Source organism: Euprymna scolopes, chromosome 25 (assembly GCF_053919585.1).
Source record: "Euprymna scolopes isolate OS-2025 chromosome 25, ASM5391958v1, whole genome shotgun sequence".
In the NCBI taxonomy this organism is placed as follows: Eukaryota; Metazoa; Mollusca; class Cephalopoda; order Sepiida; family Sepiolidae; genus Euprymna; species Euprymna scolopes.
The window spans coordinates 70076423-70085100 of record NC_136506.1 but is presented as its reverse complement, the minus strand read 5'-3'; the positions used below and the strand labels follow the sequence as shown (position 1 = coordinate 70085100).

At 30.7% G+C, this 8678-nt stretch overlaps 1 pseudogene; it reads left to right on the top strand.

Annotated features, from left to right (window-relative positions):
• Window positions 1–6447: 6447 nt before the first annotated feature.
• LOC145247585 (5S ribosomal RNA) lies at window positions 6448–6566 on the top strand (annotated as a pseudogene).
• The last annotated feature ends 2112 nt before the right edge of the window (window positions 6567–8678 follow it).

Below are 8678 nucleotides of genomic sequence, written 5' to 3'. Positions count from 1 at the left end.
AAACCTATAAGTATAGAAATTACGCATGGTTGTACAACTACGGCACTTAACGTTGCCTTTCACACTTTTACAAACATTATTTACCTTAACTCTTTTCATAAATCATTTTTTTAAAAAAGTAACTAAACCATTTTATTGATAATTTGTCACGTGTACAAACATTTATTTATTTACGTAGGCTTAACTATTTTCATGAATAAGAAAAGTTTTACTCTTTAAGAATAATAAAAGGAAAAAATGCAGAGAGTGATCCGCGCTATTTTTTAAATCGTATTTCCACGTTTAATTAAAGTTTTATGATATGTTTTTTTATTCAATTGTAAGATTAAAGTACAGAATAGGTACAAAACACCCTCCCCCTCCCCATGTTAAGAATGGCTTTTTAAATAATAACATTATTATTTCAGCACGGATCACTCTCTGCATGAGTATCATAAAAATTAATACAAATAATACTTATCTCAATAAGTGAAAGGCTCATTTCTACCGGAAATGAAACGACGAATAATCTCGCAGTTACGAAAAATATTTTCATTTATAATTTAATATTTTTATAAATCGCAATGTTAAATTATTTTAATAACATGCAAACATTCCTTGATTTCAAAAATAGATTTTCTGAAAATTTCAATTAAATTGATAATGTAGAAATATGGTTCTATAGACTTTGAACGAACCAAGAATTACATTTATATATATATATATATATATATATATATATATATATATATATATATATATATATATATAAAGAGAGAGAGAGAGAGAGAGAGAGAGAGACTGACTGCTTTCTTTTTACGTTCACTTGGCAGTTTATACGCCATACGACTTATGAGTTGGAGATAAGTCATGCACGATCCACTATAACTATGCAATTTCTACAGTTACGCACATAGAAAATGGAGTTATTAAACCTGGCATAGTGATATAGTACAATAAAAGGAAAGAAACAATCTTAGTAGCAGTTAATGCCTCTAATGGTGGTGAATTAAATAAAGCTTAGAGAGAAAAGATAACAAAATATCAAGGCCTTGTATGACATGAAAAGAAACTGGAATCTTAGGAAGATCTCCATCATTTCAATCATAATAGAAGCAACCAGACTCATGAAAAAGAATTTCAAGAACTACCTGGCAAATATACTCGGCGAGCCAAGTGCAAGAGAGATACAAACAATTGCACATATTTCCGAATGTTACATGGCTCTTAGTCATTAGCCAGGGTTTCGTCCCTTGGTACCAAAGACAACAGAGTCGAGGCCATTGTTGAGATGGCTTATTCCTGTTGACGGACAGATGGTTCTGTGCAGTTCTAGGAAGTCTTCTTGGAAGTCTTCTAGAACGTCTGTTCTATGTCTTCTTCTAGGAAGTCTTCTAAGTCTTTTTCTGAAAGGTCGTTCTGTGCAATTCTAGGAGGTCTTTTAAAAGAAGTCTTTGTTTTCTTCCTTTAAGAAGGAGTTAGTTTATTGTTAATAACCTGAGGCGCCCCTACTGGTGAACCGAATGATCATACTTATTACTTATCGCCACAGGTGGAGTTAAAAGCTCACAATGCATTAACATTATAGAATAGAGAGACAAAGTCTCATTCTAATATTTAAAACAACTTTATTGAGTAAGTAGCCTTAATCTATATAAATAAAATAGTAGATGCATGTATGTATCTCTGTCTGTGTGTAAATATTTAACCGATAAACTATTAAACTACTGTTCACATAACACTGAAAATAGCAGGAAATAGTAATCATACAAAAAAGATGGTTTATAATGAATAAAATCTTTGTTTGAATGGACGAATAACGCGTACAGACATACATCGGCAAGTTAAATTGCATAGTCTGCATTTCAACTTGCCGAAATTTCTATTAGTTTGCGCATGTATAAATTAATTATATGTAAAAGTTGTTTAATTTTATAACTTTCTTATCTATCTGTCTGATTAGCTCAAATGGTAGCAAACGTAACTGGAACGCTAAATGTTTAGGTTTCAATTCTAGCTGATAGCATCCAAATCATTTTTTAAAAAATTTGGAAAACTATCTATCTTTCTCTCTCTCTCTCTCTCTCTCTCTCTCTCTATATATATATATATATATATATATATATATATATATATATATATATATATATATATATATGTATATAGTAATTTATAAAATATATATGGCGATTAAGCTACACTGAATATTCTGCGTTTCATCCACTATATGATTCGTCAGGCTTATGCGCGAATTTTGTGGTTGCTTCTTGTTTTTATATATGTTGAGGATTTCTAGTTAGCCAATCAGCTTTCTAGTATCCACCGCGCCTCCTCCTATCAGCCAATGGGCATGCATTTTATCGAACAAAGGATCTGTTTTAGAACTAGGTTAGTGGTTTAGGGTAGATCTTTTCCTTCTTTTTTTTTATATATATATATAAATATATCTATGTGTACACACATACATGCACATATATATACATATATATATACATATATGTGTGATCGTTTATGTATATTCATGTTTCTTTAATTTATTTGTTTGTTTTCTATTGTTATTGTTAGTTTTAAAGCTATTTTGTATCGCAATCCTAGACTAAGTTTTATGTTGTGAACACAGTTGTTTGCTATTTCTCGTCTACAGTTTAATAGATTTTGAGGTTCTTTAAAGTACAGGATAGCAAATTTTTCATGGAGGCATAATTTACATGGGTCGTCTAAATGTCTGCACGTGGTAGCTTGTCTCATTATTTTCCATTCGACTACTGGCGAATGTCCGCTTTCTTTGAGTTCCCAGTACTTATTCGCTAGTGTTGTTTTTATACGGTGTTTTTTATTATTGTTTTTTTAGGATAATAATATATATATATATATATATAATATATATATATAATATATATATATAATATATATATAATATATATATGTATATATAATATATATAATATATATATATAATATATATAATATATATATAATATATATAATATATATGTATAATATATATATAATATATATATAAATAATATATATATATGTATATATAATATATATATAATATATATAATATATATATAATATATATATAATATATATAATATATATGTATAATATATATATATAATATATATATAATATATATATACATAATATATATATAATATATATATATAATATATATATAATATATATAATATATATAATATATATAATATATATATATAAAATATATATATAAAATATATATATATATATATAATATATATATAATATATATATATGAAATATATATATAAAATATATATATATATATATAATATATATATAATATATATATATGAAATATATATATATAATATATATATAATATATATGTAATGTATATATATAATATATATATACATAATATATATATAATATATATAATATATATATATAATATATATAATATATATATAATATATATATATAATATATATAATATATATAATATATATAATATATATATATAATATATATATATAATACATATATATAATATATATAATATATATAATATAATATATATATAATATAATATATATATATAATATATATAATATATATATAATATATATAATATATATAATATATGTATATATATAATATAATATATATATAATATATATATATAATATATATAATATATATATAATATAATATATATATAATATATATAATATATATATATAATATATATAATATATATATATAATATATATAATATAATATGTATATATATAATATAATATATATATAATATAATATATATATAATATAATATGTATGTATAGAGACGAATATTGGCTGAAGAGAGCTCGATAAGGATACCTTAAACGGGCCTTATTATCGGGCTTGAAACCGACGGTACCAATGACCTGTCTCAACTAACAACTTTCTGTACACAAAATATAAGTACGCTCTTAAAATTTGGATTTTCTTTTTAATTGAGCACTCTGCTGGAATTCTTTTTCCAAAAAAACTAATCATAATATAATATGTATATATATAATATAATATATATATAATATATACATACATATATATATATATATATATATATATATATATATATATATATATATATATATATATATATATATATATATATCTCCAATACAGAGTTGGATATGAAATAATAGATATAAAATTTGCAAGAATTAAAATACATTAAGCATATTTTAGGCCGGCAAGATTTTACGCATTCTGCTAATATAAAAATAGTCAATAGTAGGTTCTCTACAGTGCAATGTTGAATACAATATACTGTGGAGTAAGTCACTGTATGGAGGCATGTGAAGTATTCTCCCAGTGCACCATGATGGGTTCCTGACTAGAGCAGGCAATAAATAGATTTGATTGAAAAATCGTCAATTGCACCGATTTTGATGACAATAAAAATATGGGAGTGTCAAACGTCCGTTGATTATCATTCAGTCCCTGATAACATCGGGTCTTCCTGCTAGTACGTAAATAAAAGACGAGTGGAAGATAAGGGTATTAGTACTGAAATAAGTAACAAAAGAGGGCCATGAGTATAGACGAACACAAGAGGTTAGAAAGTCCTGTCTGTAAAGAACAGAAACTAGTTTATATACAAGGGTTCATTCCAAAAGTAAAGTCTCCTTTTTCTTTTTTAACTCAAAAAGTTGAAGATTTATGAAGACGGGAGTGGTACCATTAGAACGAGTGACCTCTTGTACTCCAGGATTTATTTTTCTACATAATCGCCATCATTTCCAATGCACTTTTGCTAGCAATGAAGGATATCTGTGCATGGGAGACCGGATCACGCTTTGTTATACTGTTACATGAAAAGGGCTGTCCCCTTTTCTTGTAAGTAAAAAAAAAAAGAGAGAATTAGTTAAATGAAAATGATATCAGATAAAACGAGGATCGAACCCTGTAGATAAGTTTTAAATGGAATGTCCAATTAAATTGTTAATTCTTTTAAAATATTTAATAAATGAAATTTGGCTGGAAAAACTATTCACATTCTTAGAAAGAATGCATAATAAAAATATCGGTTACAGAATTAACAAGTAGGTTAAATTCCTTTGTAAAACAAAGAGAATGGAAAATGTTATTTGTAAAATGAGTTACGAAAATTAGGTTAGAGAAAGCATTCAGGCCATGTGTCTGAGAGGCACGTGCTGGTCATACTGTGACGTCATGGCAAGAATGATTTCTCAATATAGGAAAGCGTTCGAAGTTAGTTAAGGAGGATCGGATCGGATCGGATCAGATCAGTCAGATCAGAGAAGCAGAGGAGATCAGACCAATTCTCGGTTAGAGTCAGGGCATCCTCTGGGAAGCGGGAGGCTTAGAAGAAACCATGTAACAACTTTGAACTCCTGAGGTGAAGTAACCATTTCCGACCGGTCGAAGAATAAACGATCATCATGTTTTTTTATAACTGCCGTCTTTGTGTTCATCATTACAACGAGAAGGGTAATGTGTTTATATTATGTGTACAACTGTCAAACGTAAATTCCAAACGCACTATCTCTCGGTCTATCTGTCAGTGAATCATAAATCTCCTCTCGTTGAATTACATGCTCGGCTCTCCTGTATTAGCCTGTACCCTGTCTCTTTATATATAAGACTGTCTCTATCTCATAATATGTCTCTCTCTTGATACATGCGCGATATATTCGCATACAACATGAACCTCTAAGACTCTCTACTAAGAGGAACATAACAACAACAACAACAATATAATACATACGTCTCTTCTAAAGAAATACTCCTATGTAACAATACGAAGGTCGTTCCGAAAATAAAATCTTCTATTTTTTTAACTCAAAAAGTTGAAGAACTACAAAAACGGGAGTGGCATCATTAAAATGAACGATATTTTGTGCTCCAGAAATTATTTTTCTACATAGTCACCACCGTTCTCAATGCGTCTTTGCCAGGAGTGAAATGATGTATCTCTGCTTCTGACGCATGCCAATGACAGAGGTTGCTTTCTTAGAGTCTCACACCATCAACCGGTGTTCTTCTCTGTTATTCTCCTAGAATTTTAAATTTTTTTACTTGCAAACTGGAAATCGCGTGGAACTCATGACTTGTCACTCAAATCTACGTTTTGAATTGAAAGCCGTGTTTAATTTTAGAAGAGTTTCCGATGGGTAGCCAATCTATATAAGTCATGAGATGAAAAATCGAGTTTTTTGGTGGGTATCTAATCTGTATAAGTCTTGAACTGTAAAAATTTGTAGACGAAAGATAATTTTGGGCAGGTAGCTAATCCATACAAGGCTTGATCTTTCACATCAAGAGCAAGATTTCTTTTTCATGTGGATACGAAAAATCATGCGTGGGAATTCTAAAATATCCAGTATGTTTGTTGGAGTGATTTTGGTTTCTGATTGGTTAGTAGCAGAGCATGGCTCCATTTGATTGGTCAGTTCTTATCACCAGTGTCTATACAGCATAATCATGTTGACACACAGGTTCCCATCAGATCACCAAAGTTAAGCAACGTTGAGCCTGGTCATTACTAAAATGGGTGACCAATTTGGGAATTCTAGGTGCTGTATGTAAGAGGACGTCGACACCTTCCTGCAAGAGTTGTAAAAACCTAACGTCATCATCTTCCCTAATGGGGATATACATGCGACTGGGGACCGCTTGTGAATTTCATACTTCCATGAAACTTCTTCCTTTGGAGGAAGCCAGTTAAATCCGAATAGACATCAGTGTCTATAAAAATTTTCTTTACGCATACCCTCGTATATTATCAAAAATATCGCAACACTATGTGTACAGTCTCTTCCTCACAGAAAAGATATTGCAAATTTTTCTCTACTTCATCAGTTTTTCATAGTAGGTTTTCAAATGAGCCCCAATCTGTGCATCCTCCTTGTAAAACATTCAAAGGAAAAACTCGTCTAGATATAACCACTTTAAATACTTCTCTCATTCTGTTTACCTAAAACTAAACAGAACGAGAGAAAGTAATGCCTCCTATTTTTTATTCCACCCAAACAAGCAAATCTTCCTTTTGACAACTACCCATTTGTGGAACACAATACCATGGGGCTGCTTTCCAGCTGATTTCAACATAGTCGCCATCAAGTCTGGCATTAACAAATTCTTCTCGAACCCTCTTCTTACCCAGTTTCAATCATCATGTAACATTGTACACGTTGTCACATGTGTTAACATGTAGACACCCAACACGTTGTAGACTCTGTCACAAAGAAGACACAGATGAGGAATAGGAAAGAAATTCAAGTTGTTTTTTCAAGTTTAAAGAAAAGACCTTCATTCCTTATTCTCTGGCCATGCGTGACTTCACCCACGTTCCTAACGTGATCATGATCTCTAATGGGATCCTCCTCTCTAATGTGATCGTGACCTCTAGCATGCTTGTCGGCCTGTGCACACGTTCTTTTAATAGTTTTTTTTTCTTTTTCCTTACAATGACGTGACTTCACACATGGCTCGGCATTTGCATCCAGCCTCTATACGCATGTCTGTGCTCTGTTACAATTATCTCTAATCCTCACAGTGTTCTTTCACAGTACATTAGTCAGTGGCCTTTGGACCTTGAAAAACGGTGATTCATCAGTAGGACTATGACAACAGCATATTCTTTTCATTGCTTTGACTCTCGAGTATATATCCGACACAATTAGATACAGTTAATCAACCGAGAACCACATCACTCTATATAAACGCATATAAGATATTAACGGATACACACTCAAGAGTCAAAACAATAAAAAGAATATTCTGTCCTAGCCCTACTGATCAGTAAAAAGAAACTACATTATTTCATTTAACGATCTCAACTGACAAGATTACAAATAATTATTTGCAACCGGAAGTTGCATAAACCTCACAATCTCTGCTTTAAACTGAAATCTACAGATGTAAGTAAAAACAGAAAATACATTTGTCTTTACCGTTTTTTTTCACCCCAAACAAACTAAGTCATAAAGGGTTACTATTTTAGACCAGATTTGCCGGGATACTACGTAGGGAGTTGGGCAGTGAGATGTCTGTTCACTTTACACTTGAACTTCTGCATGTCAGGAAGCAGAGGCCTGGGAGGGAATTCCAAAGTCTAGTAGTTTGAGGGAAGAAGCTATTTGAATAGAAGGCTTTGCGACATCTAGGGGGTCTCTACTGCATAGGGGTAGGATTTTGTTGCTTTTTGTCTGCTTTCCGGGAGTATTTACATCGAGAGGGCACTAATGCTTTGAGTTCATCTGAGCACTTACCATTAAAGTACTTGCAAAACAGGCATAGGGATTCCACATTTCGGTGATGGGACAGAAGTTGGAGTTTGGCCGACAGTGCAATGAAGACTATACTTTTTTGTTAACAATTGTTAAAGATGAGTATGTTCGTTGTTAACTTTGACAATTTGGCAGGATGTGCTAGAGATGTAAAAGGCAGTAAAATTCACATGGGTGATTCTGCTTGTATAAGCTAAAATCGTGAAAAACGGAAGTCAATTTGGTTTAGCTTAATATGACGTCAAATATGAACAACAGATTGATGCTTGAGGTTTCGTTTCAGTTGAAGTGTTTATGACAAAGCATAACAATCATGCTCTAGCGAAATGGAGGGGCGCTCCAAAAGTAATGCCTCCTATTTTAATTCCACCAAAACAAATGAGAGGGAATTCCAAATTATAATTCCAA